General features: G+C 42.4%; 1 protein-coding gene across 1 annotated transcript in view; it reads right to left on the bottom strand.

Annotated features, from left to right (window-relative positions):
• Nucleotides 1-19,301, bottom strand: part of LOC136425212 (uncharacterized) — a 55,547-nt gene that overhangs the window by 26,098 nt on the left and 10,148 nt on the right. The window lies entirely within an intron of this gene.

A 19,301-nucleotide genomic window follows, 5' to 3' on the forward strand; every position in this document is an offset into this window, starting at 1 on the left:
ACCAGACTGTAAGGTAATAGACTGTTGTGATAGTTATGCCCAACATCAATGCAGAAACATGAGATGAGAATGTCATAATCTGTTTTTGTATGTTACTGCTCAGTTCAATGACCTCTTTGCACTGCTGCGTGTATGTTTGTTTTTCAACTCTCCGTTCTAAACACCCTCCTGAGTACACGGTGGTGTTTGTCTTCACACATTCCGAGGTGTTTTGTACGAGTTGTTGTGTTTATTCTGCAGGATAACCTGTGCGCTGGGCGTGGGGAGGGGGGCAGCTGTGTGTGTGTAAATAAACAGTCGGGACATTTCCGGGGATGACCCCAGGTCACACGGAACATCGGGCAGGGATTGCCTTAACCAGGACTCCCAAAGGGGTTTTGGATGATAGAATTCAGCAAATATAGGCTTGAATGATTGGCAAGGAGGCCAATGAAACCCTTTGGCGGCCAAACTCCCCTGGTGAATATTCTCCCAATTCTAGCCAGCGTATACGTAGTTAGTCTGGTAGAGACTAGGGCACAGAGGGTTCTAGCTGTAGTGACTTTAATACCTTAACTGTGGGGCATTAGCTGCAGTGCCTTACCGTGTGCACGCTGCGGAAATTCTCATTATCAAAGGGCTCTCTGGTGGATTTAACTAAGAGAAAGCTTCTAGTGGGAAGGTTCGGTGTTAGAGAAAGTAAGCAATACAAATCCATCTTGTTCATAAGAAACAAGGCGTATCCAAGCAGGTCCATGGTATGAAGGCTACTTTTTTTTCAGGAACATGCTTGAGGTAGAATTAGCGAGTGAGTTTCTATGGACACTAATACCCGGTCAATTCCATGTTGGGCAACCTTGCCACACTTAAATCGACCAAACAACTAGAGATGTTTGGGCTCGTGTAGAGGACATCAGTTAATCTAGGGTGGACTCGGTCCGACTAATCAACCCGTAATGATGTGAAATGTAATTTCACATCAACACGCACTAATTACGGTGTAGGCTGCACAGCACGAAGTCGCTACACATTACCTCACTATTAGATACCAACAGGGTGGAGGTCTAGAGTGGACCTGATCCCGGGATAATAAACCAGTAACGGGACGGACAAAAGACTGAACTTTACTTGAATCTAACTTGGTTTTGAGGGTAAATCCCAAGTCCTTCCTGTGTCGGTCCAAGGACAGTCTAACTTTTGCTCATAATCTGGAAGGATGATAATAAGGCAGCCAATTTCACAGCAACAGGTGCTAATTACTCTGCTAGACATGAAGACACGACAATAACCGAGTCCTCTCGCTATTCGATGCCGACAGAGCGAGTCGGAGTGGAGCAAACAGCAGGTAGGGTATCATGGCTGCGGCACAGATGTGGTTTCAACAGTAATTATGAGAACGAGCTGGCTACTTTACTCTGTCATCGATACACGCTGGGTTTTACAGCATAGGTGTGAAGATGATGTGTCACATGATCATGTAACAGTTTCATGTATCAATCCGCGCAGACCTCTCACGACAACAACAAGGTACATGACAATCATAACAGCCCCACCATCATCACCACCATTATAGAGTCCTTACTCCTAAGGAGAAACCCATCCCTCTACTGACGCTAGTGTTTTCGTTGTCTTGTAAGTCTTGGGCAATCATAATCTCGAAGTGCATTAAAGTTCAATCCAGTAGGGCCACTGCTACGCCTGGCACTAGCTCACTCCGTCGTGAGCAGTTCTTGGCCATATAGGGCCGAGGTGTTTGACCAGATTGTAAAGTGCTTGGTCGTCCTTTTAACTTTGGCCAATAACTTAGTAGACGTTGGGTTTGGCAATTGGAGATCATTATGACCTGTCCTGCTTGCTGGCAGCCGCTCACCTTTTGTAAAAAGGTCGACTTCAGAAGAATCTATAGCTAATGATCTTCTCATCCAACCTCTGCTCCGAAGTATATTTTTGTACATGGACAAAGTGAGGCCGATAACGAGTTCTGGTACAGTTCGGTCTGCCATGTAGGGCCCAGGTGTTTGACTAGAGTGCTTGGTCTTCCTTTCAATTTGGGCCAATAACTTACAAGAAGTTGGATGAGGAGTTCATTGTGACCTGCCCCGCTTTCTGGCAGCCGCTCATCTATACAAATAGGTCGACTTCAGAAGATTCTAATGATCTCCTCATCCAACCTCTTCATCCATGGTGTATTTTTGTAAACGGACAAAGAGCGGCCGATAACGAGGTCTGATACCACCTGCTCACTATGTAACAGTCGGGCCTGGTTTCTTATCGTGAAACAGCGATGCAAACATCCAAAACGCCAAAAACAGTTGCTCAAGCACCTGGATAAAATGTAGAAACAGTCAGACGTTTCAGACAGCATATCTTTCATTAAAGATAGCGGATGCTGTCTGAAACGTCTGACTGTTTCAAAATTCTATCCAGTTGCTTGAGTAATTGTTTTTTTAGCTGATCTTATTACCTGGATGTCTAACCTTCATCAACATAGTTATTTATACAATGTACTATCTAGAAATCTAAGAATTTGTTATCAATACTGTAACCAGAGTTTCTGAAAGCCTCTCCATATATTTGTTATGCCAAAAGTCAACAACGTACCACATAACATAACAATCCATCAACAGATTCTCGAGTTGTGTTGTTCACTCACAACGACAAAGCCCTACAAGAACACGCACGCCGCCGACAATAACATTTTCCGATAAAATATAACTCGCGAAACCGGAAAGGATATTGGAAACGGAAGAAAACACCTAGCACGATTGGAAACCGAACAAAGTGACCCAAAATATATAGAGATAGTAAGTGAAAGAGGAAGAAAAACATGAAGAAAATACAAAGCTCGTAATGGCTGGGAAAACTAAACAAGACTAGAAAAACACAAAGTGCGTAGCTGAGTAAGTGTGTGTACACGTCTTGCTTGGTCTACGGGGTGGAACGGTGTGCACAAGCCGTGGCGGGGTGACCTTTTCACCGTTTAAACAGAACAAAAATAAGACAAAAGCAGGACAACAATAAGACAAAGGCAGGACAACTTAGGACAACGACAGGACAGCAATAAGACAAAAACAGGACAGGATTCATAAGAGTTTACAGACCGTGACGGTTTAACCTTTACAGCGTTTCAAGAGGACAAAACTTTGGACAAGAATCAGACAAACGGTCCTCTCAAGTAACCGTATCACTTGGAAGTACCTTAGAAACAAGATTCAACGCATGATCAAGGAATCTAAAAAGGCTCACTTCAACACCAAAGTTAGATCGCTTAAGAAGGAGGATGCCGCCCAATGGCATAAAGAGATTAAATCCATGGCTAACATGACCCGAACTGAGCCTGATATCCACATAGAAGGCATTGATCCCAGCAACAAACTTGGTATAGCAAATGAAATCAATAAAACACTTGCTTCCGTGATCCAGTCTCTCCCACCCATCGACTTGTCTTTGCTACCTTCTTACTTACCTTCCCGTCAAGCACCGTCAGTAGAACCCTGGGAAGTCTACGGGAAACTTCAGAGAGTCAGAACACGCAAAGCAGCTGGCCCTGATGGAATACCGGGTAAACTCATTAAACTATTTGCCTACGAACTGAGCTCCCCCCTAGCGGATATTCTCAACTCCTCCCTCCAACATGGCTTAGTGCCTGAGGAGTGGAAATGTGCTACTGTGGTCCCGATCCCCAAGTCCAAGCCCCCCTCGGTGAATGAACTGCGGCCAATCTCTCTGACGTCTCTGTTAGGAAAGGTTGCCGAAAGTTTTGTAACCCAGTGGACCCTGTCGGACATTCTCCCACAAATTGACACCCAGCAGTTCGGCTGCCTAAAGGGCCGGTCCACTACACACTGTCTACTCGACCTGACAAACGAGATCTTCAAGGCCACCGACAAGCCAGGTACATTGTGTTCACTTGTTGCCACTGACTACAGTAAGGCATTTGATCGCGTTTGCCACAATGTCGCCATCTGCCGATTGATTGATCTCGGTCTACGGCCTTCCCTGACGAGGTGGATCACTAACTTTCTGACAAACAGGCGCCAGTTGGTCCGGTACCACGGGGTTCTTTCTGACAACGTCACTGTTACATGCGGCCTGCCTCAGGGCACACTGCTTGGCCCGTTAATCTTCATTGCGTATATCAATGGTGCTGCTCGTAATGCTGTCTCGAAGCAATGGAAGTTCGTAGATGATTTGAATTTACTAGAAGTCAGACACCCTATCTCAGCACCTTCTAATATACAACATGACCTGACTGATCTGGAAAACTGGTCATACGACAGCCACATGAAGCTCCATCCTGGCAAATGTAAAGTTCTTCATATATACTTCAGTAAGGTCCCGTACCCAACACCTTCCCTGAAAATAAACAATATCGAACTACAACAGGTGAAAGTGATGAAGATCTTGGGAGTATTCCTACAACACGATCTGCGATGGAATTCCCACGTTGAGGCCATCTGTAGCAAATCAAGCCAGCGCCTGTTCCTACTCCGTAAACTGAAACACTTCCACATCTCCACTGAAGATCTCGTCACAGTCTACGTCACATATGTTCGCCCAGTTCTTGAGTATGCCGCTACTATCTGGCACTCAGGATTGACCACCACACTGAGCAACAGAATCGAGAAGGTCCAACGCCGTGCTGTACGGATCATTATGGGCGCGGACTACACGTCTTACACTGATGCCTGTGTTCACCTGGGTCTACCCTCCCTCCAGACACGTCGTCTTCAACTGGTCACGAACTTTGCGAACACTCTTAGTCAATCTGTACATTTCCAACACCTTTTGCCATCCACCAGAGGTCACATTAGTAGGCGCCAAACTAGATCGTCGCATAAACTTAACGATCCTCGTTGCAATACAAACCGATATCGCAACAGTGCCGTACCATTCATTGTCCGCTTGCTTAATACGTATATGTAATGTCTATCTCTAAGATCTTTGTATATTGTCTTAAAGAATTAATGGTTTTAATAATTAATGTGTGTTTGTATCATGGACTTCGTATTCAATTGTGTAATGATGTGGATGAATTTTAATGTGAATGCTACTGCAACAATTCAGTCCGTTGACTGCTACTGTTGAGCATTATTTTACTTTCTGAAATAAACCATTCACAAAAAAAAACAAAAACAGGACAAGAATCAAACAAAAACTGGACAAGTTTCCACGGTGTAAACAGGTCGTGGTGTGTGACCTTTCTATCGTTCAAATAGAACAGCACAATTTGATAAGACAAAGACAATTCGACATAAGACAAGAATTAATAGGACAACAATAAGATAAAAACAGGACATCATACGACAAAAGATGGGACATGTTTGTTTTATGTGTGTAAAATAAATCTCGACACATGACACACCATACCGAACAGTTGCAGGCTTAGAGACTTGCCAAAAGACACAATCATTCTGACAAAGCCGGATTGAAAAAAAGGCTCACGCGAGCGGAAGAAACACCCACAGTATGAAAACACGGTACAAAGTTCCGCTAAACAGGTTTACAAGCCGCAGTTTGCTTGGATCAGCTACTCTCCAAGCAGAGGTAAGGCACTGACTGGTTTTTGACGTGTTTTAAGCATTACATTTTGTCTCATTTTGTCTCAACGCCAGCCAACACATGTTTACATTGAATGTTGTTATGTGGGCTGGCGACATAAAGAAAACGAGCCAGTCAGCCGAAATCCTGCCCGAGTCTAACCTCTGCTTGGAGAGTACGGATCAGTAATAACAACACTAAGCCCGTAGTGAGAGGTTCGCTGATTGTGTCTAACTGTCCCGGGTTCATTGTTGAAGTGCACGACCGTGGCGGTAGGACCATATGAAGGGCGTTCCCGATTTTAGGCCTGTCAACACTAGCACGTTTGTGCGCGTGTGTTAGGTTTCAACAATGTCCTTGGTTTCAAAGAGACTCCGAAGAAAAATTACAAGGGAAAAGGAGCTTTAAGTTATTCTCCAAGCAGAGGTTAGGCTTCGACATGTTTTTTTAGGACAAAACAAAAAACAAAAAACTGACAAAATAGAAAGCCCTATAAAAACGTCTAAAACGACGTCTAAGACAGGCCGGAATCAAACCTTTGCTTGGAAATTAGTTTTAAGTTTTTTTTTTTTAATGTAATATTAATACAAGAAATAAACCAGTACACATGTAACGAAAAGAGCCCAAAATACATCTATACCTCTTTAACTTCTCCAACCTAACAACAAAACAACGCCAGTGAAAAGGTAAGCTAACTTCAGGAGCAGAAACAACAGATCGATACAAATCAACTAACAATGGTGGCAACATAACATCGTTTGTAGCCAAAAGGCGCAGAACAATTCGTCATTTGACTCTTTGCCACACGCCTTTCAGTGAAGCCATGACAAAACAGACCGTCGACAAGGAACTACGACAACCTGTTCCGTGAAACGACCGCTGAATTCTGTACGATTCTCTATAACTGTCCTACGAATGCTCTTCATTTCTTGTCGTATACCTAACGGACCCTACCCCTGTAGGGCTCCCTTGGAAATCAGTTACCTTGTTAACTGAAGGGACTACCCTAAAGATTGATAAATAAATAAATAAATAAACGGACGACGTATGCGACAAGATCCTAATAGCAAACAACATGTTTAAAGCCAGCGACACTGAAAGGTGAATTGGCGTCTGAGCCTTCTCTTGATGGGGAGGTGGTCTTAAGATATGGAAGTAGATTTCAAATTGTAGGGATAGTCTTAATTGACATGGGGGTTCTTGTAATGGGAAGGGTCTTGTAGGGAGGACATGGTGATCTTTATTGCAATTTTATTGCTCCAATATTTTTGTCAATAAGAGAGTTTGGATATGCATGGCTTTACATACTGTATCTTGAACCATTCATCATCAATACCCTCGCAATTTTTCGTCGTATACAGTGTACCTGCCGTTTGACGCATGTGAAAGGGTCCTAATGACAGCAATAAATTAAAACGACCGCGACACTGAAAGGTTATTTGAAGATCTGCGGCGACTGAGAGTTTGGAATGGAATGTCTTTACAAGTTGTCAAATCGTGTCGAGACTGTCAAACACTAGATTAACGTACGCCCCCACCCCCCCCCCCCCCCTCACGCCACTTACATGTCAAAGGTCGTCGGTAAGAAATCTTCAAACATTCCACCAAACATCCGGGTCCGAAGGACAATCCATCCGTCATGCAACGGTCGACAACAAAAACTGCCACACTTGACGTGTAACAGATCCCCCTCCACTGTGACAAACAGGTAGAAAACTGCTACAGTTCGGGAGTCGCGAACTGTGGCAAATAAACACCACCCCTCATCAGTCGCGATGTAAAACTGCTACATCTGTCATGTAACAAACACCCTCTCTATGTAGCAGATCGTAAGAAATATCTGCTACATTTCAGAAGACGCGTGCCGTAAACATCTGCCATTATAGCTGATCTCCGTACCAAGGAGGTTTCGAAATTGATTTTGAACCTCCTTGCTCGTACACATCTGTACTGAAGCTACTTATAAAAAGCCTTACATATATGTGAATTTTGATAATTCTGCTTTTTATCTAATAATGTACTTTTCGTATTTTATGTATGGTTGTTACGTTCACATGTATCTTACATGTATGTGCTGTATTTATGTTGGACCAGAGGAAGAACATATAGCTCATTCTAATGCATGCTAATTGTGTATCCCTGTAAGTAAGAAAAAAAATAATAATACAACTGACATTATTTCATCTCGGAGAAGCTGTTATTTAAACGGCACAGTGGGGGCATTGTAATTAGATGATCAAACTACGGGTAGTAAGTTATGAAACCGGTACAGAAAATGGGAGATATGATGCCAACAATCAAGATAATGCCACATGTGTGTCAATCATGCTCTACAACTGTAACAGCTGGGCTGCTCCACAGACAGCGATAGACAAGCTAGACGCATGCCACCGAAAACACCTACGAACAATCACAGGGCATCGATGGCCAAATAGCCTGATCTCAAATAAAACACTGTGCAAGCTGTGTAACACTTATCAAGCCGATAGAATGAACCACAGGGGTTATGAAACCAACTAACCGCAGGCGGTCTGTTATGATAGAATAAACCACCGGAACAGGTGACACTGATGGTTCGTTATGGCGTCAATAACGAGCTATATAGGCGGTCAGTTACGAAGTTATTGAAGTCACAGCAGCTTATACAACACAAATTTTAAACACGCCAAAAATAGTTACTCAAGCAACTGGATAAAATTTTGAAACAGTCAGACGTTTCAGACAGCATCCGCTGTCTTTCGTCAGTGACTAACGATAGGACTGGGAAACCAGATTTATACCAGAACTCTGAATAGATATGTTAATGAGGTTTAGACAATTTAGCATGTCTTGACGTAGGCTCATCAAATTTTAAACACGTTACACAACTCCCCCAATAACAGTACTGATATCAAATGAATCTAAATCATTATTATTTATGAACGCTACCTACTTACTATCTTGCACGTAGCTGTCTCCAAATTTCATAATGTGATGATAATGACAATAGTAACTTTATGGCAAATGCATGGCGGTTGGCTAATTTCAAATAAAGCAAAGCAATGGTATACAATACAGGTGTACTGCACAGAGAAGAAAAAATGAAATACAGAGATATGGAAGGTGATATGGTACTGCGTTTAAAGCCTTACATTGGTTTCAGTTTGATTTTGGATGAATGTACAATGTAAATGTATAAATTTGTACATCTAAGTTGCCTAAGCCTTCGTATCTTTATGGCTAACACGAAGCATGACTTTGAAAAATTTGATGAAACTATTTCGGCTCTCTACATGTCCAGACTGTGATTATATATTACAGCGTTATGCAAGAGTTCCTATTGCAACATTCTCCCGTCGCGACGACGTTGCTACAATGTAGCCGTTCATACAATCCTTACAATGTAGCAGTTCAAACAAATGTAGCCGTTAATTCATAGGGCCGGTACAATGTAGCCGTATCTCCTGTTGTGTTTGAATTGTAACGGCGCTTTTGTGGCCTTCACCAATTTAGTCCGTTACGTGATACGGTCGCCATGGTTACAAAGAACTTTGGACCAAACACAAGGGCATTACGTGGTGTTTCTATGGTAACGTAAAAATGTCAACCAGCTCAGACCAGAATAGACTGGTTTCGGTGATTTTTCCTCCAATTTTTGCTACAATAGGCAGCTGCACGACTTAAAGATTTTTCTATGACTTTATTTATTATATTATACCCAAACAGTCATGACGAACAAGAAGCCACTTTCCTCTTAAAATCACAGAACCCACAAATTCTGGAAAAAGTGGGACTTTTCGTCTTCCACTACCTCCAAAAAAAGTCAAACCCAGCTTGTCTAGATATAGCCAATACTAATATTATGTAGTTCACAGTCACATGTATGTATTTCCCCTTTATTTCAACAATGGACATGCAATTAACATGAACTTGCAATAAAACTTGCATTACAATATCGCAATGTCGTTATATCATAATGTGTTACTTATTTACACGGGCACTATTTGAATATCTTTATCTGTTTCCCCACTTCGTACCGTGGCACCATGACCCCAAACCCGACCCAAACCCGACCCAAACAAATTTGCCTTTCCTGTCCGGAGATGAACAGACAAGTGCAAAGATGTACAAACAAACGTCACCTCCTTTCAACAGTGTTCTGATGTAAGTCAAGGCCGTCGGTACAGCGAAAACTTGTCAAATGTTTCGTTCTCCTAAAAAAAGGATATGCAGCATAAAACTGCAATCAAGACCACCAAGTCCTCCTTACCAGACCACATTCCCTCAACAAGAACCCCAGTTTTTGTCAAATCATAAGATCGACTCTTCCTCTCATCTAAAGACCACTTAAGACCCCCTCCACATCAAAAGAACTGGATTCTATTTGAATCTCAAACCTCCCCCATTCCAAGACTCATCCCATATTCCAAGACCGCTATTCCATGTCTTCCCCCTTTCCCATTTTAGGCCCCCCCTCCAATCACAAGACCCCCTTCAATCACAAGAACCCCCTTCCTAGCACAAGACCCCCCTTCAATCACAAGAACCCCCTTCCCAGTACAAGACCCCCCTTCCCACATAAGAGCCCCCTCCAATCAAAATACCCCCCTTTCCATATAAGACCCCCCTCCAATCACAAGAACCCCCTTCCCACAGAAGACCCCCCTCCCCACCCCACCAAGCCATTAGATCGTTCTTGAGATCTGTTGACATCCTGAGTATGTTAGTTCCTCCCGGAGATGAGAGTTTAACAAGACGTCATGTGTAAAATATTACCGATAAGCTGGTGTGTTCATGTCAGACTGACCCGGTAACTGTGGGGCATTATCCGTCTGCGTGGTCATGTGAGATGAATGGATGGTTGAATGAAGAAAGGAATGAATAAAGGAAGGAACGAATGAGTGAAGGAAGGAAGGAACGAATGAGTGAAGGAAGGAATGAACGAATGAGTGAAGGAAGGAATGAACGAATGAACGAATGAGGGAAAGGAAGAAAGGAATGAATGAATGATCGAAGGATGGGAGGAATGAATGAATGAACGGTTAAGGAAGATATGTACTTATACAATGTCCAAAACGAAATATGTCAACCCTTCAGAGATGAATTTTAAACACAATTATAGCATATATATCGTAGATATGCAGTAAGGCAGATAGAAAAGAATCGTTTATCCGACATGTAGGCGACATGTAGGCGAAGTACACTGTAGAACTAGCCTGAGTACCAGCCTCCGTAGTGACCGCTGGCTCAAAAAAAGCAAGCGATTTTTTTTAAAGCCAGCGGTCACTACGGAGGCTGGTACTCAGGCTACTGAAGAACAGAATCTATGGGAAAAATCTATCAAATCATTATAGAGTCGTCCCAAACGACATTGAGAGTAAGATATATTCGATTCTTACAACAGTATATAGTCTTCATACCAGTATCTATAAACATTATTAATCCATATGGCGATTTATCATATTAAAGTAGACCACATTGGAACCATATCGCTTTAACGGCTGAACGCACAATAAAGTTTGTTATTCAGAGCACGCCTCCCTCTAACCTCTTACTGTATCTAGCATACTGCGTGTGGGCAGGAGACATACATGTAGAGAACCTGGGCTTAAAGATTTTAATCTTATAGCGACTTTTTAATGCTTGCATACGCGTACAGGTAGAAACCGTAAATTTGAATGGATCGAAATAAAGTTCAAGTAATCGCGTGTAAATAGTCTACATTAGGACGGAATTCGACACACCTTGATATAAAGGTCTGCCCTCCCAACCCAACCCCTTCTGTACGTACAATTGTACATACCAAAACCCACCTCCTAGCAGACGACATGACATTATTCAAAACACTTCAGCAGTGACGCCTCGAAACTACCACTTCGCGTAACGACACCAGCTTTGTTTGGGGACCATTTCTTCATTCACATCTAAGACACGGACCTTAAGAAACTGGCAGCATCTTACCTTGGCAACAGGTCTAAGTCTTCATCAGTGTACCAGAAAACGTCTCTTTCGGACGACATTTTGAGCGTTCTGAACGAACGCAAGTCTCGTCTGTTAATGACGTAATGACAGAATAGCGCCAGCTGGGACCTGTCGAACATGTTCTCAAGACTACTCAAGCGTAGCAGACAACAACAAGTCACACTTCGTTGAACGTTTATAAAAGACTATTTCAAATTCTCTTGAAATATGACAGTACTTTTCGCTATTTCTATTTGATTTGTTTTTCATAAGTGTACACTATGAAGTTATAACATCTAGTCTCTAGAATCGCACCTGTCTAAATTGGTATGTTCCAAGGTGAAGCTATAATTAGCTGCGGAAGAGATATATTTGGGTCATTCCAAGATCCAAAGGGGGAGTCTTGCAAAAATTGTTTTAAGTTTTATGTTTGGTCTCACCATATCACGACTATACGTATTACCATCTGGCCACAAGTACAAGTCAAACTCCACATTTTCACGTTTTCGACGTGCTGTAAAGTGGATGCTTCCAAATTACCGTGGGGTGAAAGGAGTGGTTTTGGACGGTCCCATTGCCCTTAGGAGCGGAAGAGTTAAATATTGTAATTAGCGCCCCTGCAGCAATTTGGGACTGCCCTATAGTAATCAGTATGGGTAAAAGTGGGGGTAATTTCGGTCACTACAAAGCAGGTCAGCTTAAATTTGTAAATAAGAGATTCAAAACATCTATTCTAAAGTTTAATCCGACATTTGAACCTATTGCTGATTATTTGTCATTCATACCTTTTTTATAGTATTGATATAGTTTGATATCTCTTAAGATCTTTTACAGAACAGAGACAGGGTTACCTAAACCCATCGAAGCATCTGTGCATCACATACACAGAGACAAGAAGTCAAACCAGACAAGCCTGGTCTAGTGTCAGGAAAAATCATTGACCTTAAAGTACAAGGTCACGATCTGCACTCACGTGACTCTGACGTCACTTCTATCCGCCATGTTTGACGGTTAAACCTAAAAGTTACCACGTAAGTTGAGGTATAATTTGTCACAGTAGCGAATGGAATTCAGGAGAATCTAGAATTCTTCAAGGAGAGATTAGAATTCAACTATTCAATTGGGATCTGAATATTGGAATTCAAATTTGTCCTCCTGAATTCAAATCTCTACTGTCTGTGACATACGTAATAACAGTCACACGAGCAAGTTTAAACCTGCCTCAAAAACAAACGTAAACACACCAAATAGCAGTTACTCAAGCACAAACAGTTTGGCATTTGACCGTTCATTTGCTCTCACTCCGATCAACACTCTGAAGTTATTGATTTTACGCGTGAGTAAACGGGATTCTTTTCTCTGTGTGTAACTTCAACTTGTATCTAGAACACGCCAACAGAGGTGAACACAGACTCTGTTGGACACCTAACTGCTGAATACGTTTGTAATGGTCCTATCAAACTCTGAACTGAACTAAACTCTCCAGGACAGTAAATTGCGGGTGCTAAGGTCTGGTTAACGGTGGCGTTTCTTTTTCGTGGTGTAGATTTTGTTAATAATTAGAACACGCCGGAGGATTTTGAAGTGAGTTCTCACGCCGTTTGTTCCGCTTTCAGGCTGTAAAACTCTCGTGAGTTTACACAAAGAGCTGAATGTGTTTACATGTGTTTATAAAGGTGTTTTTGTGAAAATAGAGCTGTTGTTTCAACCAGAGAATTTGTCAGCATGTTCTGAATCCGTCATGACGTTTCTTCTTCTGCTTTCGGAGTTCTAAAAACCTGTCCCAAGTTGACGTGTTTCTATAGGTAGCAGAAACTAGGCCAGTCCTACATGTATGTTGCTTTCGCTGCGTAGCTTCTGTTTTTAATCAGAATATCACAGCAGAATCTGAAGAATACATGAACTCCGATGATATTTCTTCTCCTGAAAATCTCCCGGGTTGACATAAAAAGCTGAACGCGTTTACCTGGCCAACAGAAACAGATCTGAGCCAGACCTATGTTGCTTTCGCTGCGTAACTTTTAAAGTTTTAAATCAGAATATAAACTTTGGCGATGTTTCTGTTGTTCCCAAATTGAAAATCTCCCGTGTCGACGAAAAAGCTGAACGCATTTACCTGAGCAACAGAAACAGATCTGAGCCAGACCTATGTTGCTTTCGCTGCGTAACTTCTGTTTTAAATCAGAATATGACAGCAGAGTCAAAATCTCCCGCCGGGTTGACATAAAAAGCTGAACGCATTTACCTGGGCAGTAGGAATAGATCCCGGCCGGACCGGTGGCTGAAGAGCCCCCAGGCCTCTCTTGTGACCGGACTGGAAGTTCTCTCGGCCATGCCCATGACGGCCGGGGTTGACGTCGCTCTCTGTCGCACGAAAAGCTCCACATGTTTCAGCCCGTCCGTGAACTCATGCAAACTGATTCTCCGGTCGCCATCTTTGTCCAGTTCTCTAAAAACCGCTTCTACCTCCTCTCCGTCCAGTTCTAGATTTTGGCAAAGATTCTCGAAGTCCGATTTTTCGATAAAACCACTTCCCGAGCGGTCTAAGTTGCTGAAGATTTCTTCCAAGTCTTCGGGCTCGGAGCCGAAGCTGTCACGTTCCTTTGAGAATGTTTCGTCAAGCTCCATGGCAAAAATCGTCTGCTAGCTACGGCAATAACAAACCGCGATATTCAGTGTGTTCACAGAAATCCCAAAATAGTCCACCCTCTTCACTGATAATGGTAATGTGATGTAGTCATGTTTTGTCGTGCGTTGCCGCTGTCAATCAAATTCCAGTCACGACGCAGGGATCAAATCTTGCCGGGTCGTTTGGAGAATCAGGCGGGCAATTCCTCAGACAAAGGGCACAGAGGTCACCTTCAGTCGGCCTGTCTTGTCGGGTTCCTTGAAGATTCACGGAGATTTGCTTCGTAGAACGCCGGAACGGTTCCTCGAAAAATTTAAATTGCTCGCACTGTTAGCTCGCTGACACTTGTTAGAGTACGGGTCGTCCAATTGAATCTTCGCCCCCGCACTGTCGTCCAACGCAGGTGTCACTCACTCTGAGAGAAAGGGTCTACTAGTAACTCCCGCGCTTTCCAGTTGCGTATGTTGTGACAGAAAATCTGATTAGGTGCACTAATTTGCCCCACCAAACGGCGAACACTGTTGGCTCACTGGCACTTGTTAGAGTCCGGGTCGTCCTGTCGAATCGTTGCCCCCGCAATGTCGTCTAACATAGCTGTCAATCACTCTGAGAGAAGAGGTCGACTTCCCGCGCTTTCTTGTTGTGTCTTCCGTGACAGAAAATGTTATAAGGTGCGCAAATATGGCGAAGCTGGCCCGTTTTAAAGAGCTCGTTCCCAGTGCTGTACATCCGGGCGGAAGGTGGCCCTCTCACAGAAAGAGTCGTCCAACACCGGTGTCACTCAAGCAAACAAGTGGCGCGGTGACGTCATGAGAGGGCACAACACATGTTACGCCTTGTTTGCGCATCGCTGCGGTGCCAGTGGCGACCAATCGACGTGAAGTGGGTTCGGCAGAGTGGGGCAAAGTGCAGAAAACATCAATAACCCAAACTGTAAATACTTCGTCACGGGTTGAGACGACTTTTTGTGTGTAAACCCGGGGCATCTTGTTGTCGGACTCAAAACATATAAACTACGGGCTGTATCACCTTTTGTGTTTCTTATCACTAATTACAACGTCGCCTAATTATAATGATCTCGTTACAAATGACGCCTAATTTTTGAAATAGCGGTTAATTATTGATTACCAAGGGGCGGTCGCATGGGTTCTTTTTTGTTGCTAACGATATTAGTTCGGAACGCTCTTCGCATGTTTTAGTAGCAACGGGACCGTCGCAAATCACGAATTCTCCGTTCTTGCGAGAATATCTGATAAAATGTAGTTCAAAGAGCTCAGTTACCCCAAGGAAAGCTAAAGCAAAGAATTAGAGATGGCAGACTTCACCCCCTTAAGCATACCGCTTTTTGACCCTTTCAATCCAACTGACAAAGATAGCAGCACTGATGATGCATAGCAATGCCGCAGTGTTTGTATTTGGAATCGCAATCAACCAAACAAAGAAAGCAAATGAACAAATAGAAAAACAGACAGACAGGGACAGACATACAAGCGACAAAAGTATACGCTTCTCCCTTGGATGCTCTATTTAGGGCTTCTGACCGTTCTCACAGAGAGTAACTAAGATCGATAAGGTTAATCCAATTCAAATAAAAATCTATCGATTAATCGATTATTGGACAATCGATAACCACAAAAATAAAGGAGTGCGTTACGTTACTTGTATGGTTTAAACAGAACGACAATAGCACATTATTAGTATGCTGTGACCTTGACCCATAACCCTCACCTAAACCCAAGGTCATCGCGGTTTCAGTGAAAGAGGAACGATCCCGACATGCTCTAGAAACAGTTCAAACATTCAAAATAAAATGCATAGCAACAGAACTACTTTTTACCGGGTTTCACACGTGCTTCGTTTCAAATTGCCGGTTGTATCACAGACAACAGTGAGTAGACACAACAAAAACACAGTTACCTACATAAGGCCTTCTACAAATATACTATAAACACATAAAGCAAATATTGGTGAAAATTTAAAGTACAAAGTATAATATACACCTATCCTCATGTAGGGTTACTTATATAGAATATAATATCCAGATATTCTCTACTGTATTCTCTACCTGTTTGCACGCGGTAAATATCATCTCCTTAAATATACACAAAACAATCCTTCAAACCCGTGAACAAAAGACATGGATGTCCAACTCAAAACATAGCTTGATTGATGAAGAAACCCAACAGAACTTAATGACTTCAATGTCCACCAAGAAGAGATATAGAGAAATATAAACGAGAAATCTGGACAACAGCATGTCCAGGACCAAAGATACAGAAAACGGCTGCACTACCAATGTCGGCCACTAGGAGGCCCCAAATCGAGCTCACGATAACTACCCACACACCAAATGACATCACCACCCATTCAGTGGTTCTTGAATATTGCAAAGAGACAAATAGACCAAAAACTATCCCTCCCTTTTTCACGGAGGTAAATACGTTCATGTCATACACACACCTGGGACTACTTCAAAAACATCTTACATGAACCAATTAAGAGAAAATACAATCATCTTACCGCGAATAATACATCATTATTCAACTGAATATGCATGGGCACACGGAATACTCAAGTACACGAGAACAATCGGCTCACATGTTCAGTACATGTGTGGCACGTCATAGTGTCTAACTCGGAGCGTGGCTTAAACATGTGAAGACTCCACATCTATAGTATCTAATGGTTACGGCCTCCACCTTACAATTCAAAAAGAGAACACAATTGCGGAATACGCACTTGACATGTGGCTCTGGCTCTACTGCAAAAAGATGATAAAAATAATAAGTTACATAAATCTATTCTTGGCTCCGCGAACAAAGATTTAAGGGCGCTGAACCAATTAACGACAGGGGAAATACACATTATTATACCGCGGACGATGTATCATTATATAGCTGACTATAGCCAGACGTCATACTCAAGAATAGGCGTGCAACGAGTTCACATGTGTAGCACATCATACGTGGAACAAGTTTTCTAAGAAGGAATTGAAGATAATAGGAAAAAACACGTGTGTATCCCAGACAAATAAATAAAATATTAGCGAACGTAATACCCACTTGGAAAAAATACTCTAGTTGGTTGTTAGTTTGTTTGATGAACCCACTTGTAAAATACACGTGTACCTGTACAAGCGGGGACGTCAGGATTGTATATCAAGTCAAATTAAGGGCAATACAAAAGCTATTATATTGAATCGGGCAGTATGTCATTTCATTACATTTTACATGATTATACAGCTACATTGTAATACTTTGGTATTAAGTCAAATTGATATCTAAACCACATCTACGAGTGACACATATTTTATAAAAGAATGATATATCAAATTAATGGTAAGAAAAATATAATTCTATGCTGCGGACAATATGTGATTATACAAGTAAACTTATACCCTCAAAATATGCACCATCTACTTAGAAGTTACAAGCAGTTCACGTGTAAAATGTACGTGTATATAAGCTGTATATGTAAAGTAGGTTTGTAGTAAAGTAGAATTTAGGCCATGAAATTTCAACAAATACCAACGTTCTAGATAAGTCATTACGCTCATGTGGGTTGTTATAACGTCAAATTAATATCTAAACCGAATCTAAGAGTGACGCTTGTTTTATAAACAGGATTAGCAGTAACAGTCCACTGGTGTACCGGCTGTCAGCAGGGCGGGAATGGAAACAAATTATCCTGTCTACAAAACACTCGCCGTGTGTCAACATGGCGAGGGGCACGCAGTGCTACAGGTGCGTATATGGCAGTAAACACCCGACAACGTGACAAAATGCACGTAAAGCCCCGCGTGAAGAAAACCATGGCCTCCGAAAATTTGCCGACTATGGTTGGGATCGAGTTAGTCGTGAGCAAAGTCGCTGATCAGCTGTGGTTGGGAGTTGGTCGGCAAGGTTGCCTAATCTCCGAGCAGATCTATACGGGGCGCTGAAAATCGTATATGCTTGCCAGAGAAGCTCCAGTCAGCCAGAGAAGCTCCAGCCAGGAGCTTATCTGGCTGACTGGAGCTTCTCTGGCAAGCATATACGATTTTCAGCGCCCCGCATAGATCTGCTCGGAGATTAAGGTTACCTACTAGCCTTTAAAAGACTGTCAACTTTGACAGATCAAACTCGGGGGGAATTTCATAGTCAGTTCCTATTTCATGATTTAAACTTTTCGTCACTAAATGACTTTTCTCAAAAAGACGCGACTCATCCCAACGTCATATCAAAACGCAAATGTTCCTTTAAAACTTAACATTTAAACGTGACATTCGCAATTAAGAGCCCTTAACGTGTAAAAGAGATGTCTAGTGTACTCAACATACCATGATCGCCCCTTACCGAATACGTGATCATAGCACTTTGGAACATGATTCACAAGTTCAAGTGCTCTTAGATTAATGGTAACAGTCTCAAGCACAATTGAATCAAAAGCTCTTGTAAGGAATTGTTCATATTAAGTCCCTGTCGTCCTTCAAGTTTAAAAAAAAACGTGTACAGTGTACTTAACATTTCAACATCGTTAGGGTCTGTCCTTGCCACAGGCATGAACCCTACACTTTTGTGACGCCAGAATCCACGATTCGGAGGTTCAAGTGCACCAGGATTTATGGCACAAGTCTAATAATAGGATTAATGGTACAGGTTTGAATAACATTTTTTTCAAAATCTCTTGAAACGAATGTTGCCCAAAGTTCTTACTGTCTGAATCATCAGCTGGTTTCTGAATCATTATTTATAAACCACAGTTTGGGGTGACACCATGCGGTTTAGACTCAAACTGCAGGTATGTGAAATGAGTTCGTCATTAGTGTCTCCCTATTGAAACAGGTGTACCATATTGAAATGGGTCTTAAAGCAACATTTCAACAATCCTTGTTCTTCCTCCTTAAGAAAGAAGAATATGAAAAAAGAACACCTTTCTAAGGCAGTCCCAAGTAGCTACGCCACCGTCTTGAAGAATCTTAAAATACTTAAGATTTAAGCGTCAGTTTCTTTAAGAAATGATTCTCTTAGAAGCTACGTCTCAAGACTTATAAGATTTAAGCGTCAGGTTCTTTAAGCATTGTTTCTCCAAGAAGCTACGTCTTGTTCCCCATAGTGTTTTGCTTGGCGCTCGCAGGTCTACCGTGACGTCACGTAGCCACCCGTGTCGTCACGTAGCGCCCCGTGACGCTAGCTTGTGTTCAGGCGAAGTTACCGCAGGTTAATCACGCCAT

Source organism: Branchiostoma lanceolatum, chromosome 19 (genome assembly GCF_035083965.1).
Source record: "Branchiostoma lanceolatum isolate klBraLanc5 chromosome 19, klBraLanc5.hap2, whole genome shotgun sequence".
In the NCBI taxonomy this organism is placed as follows: domain Eukaryota; kingdom Metazoa; phylum Chordata; class Leptocardii; order Amphioxiformes; family Branchiostomatidae; genus Branchiostoma; species Branchiostoma lanceolatum.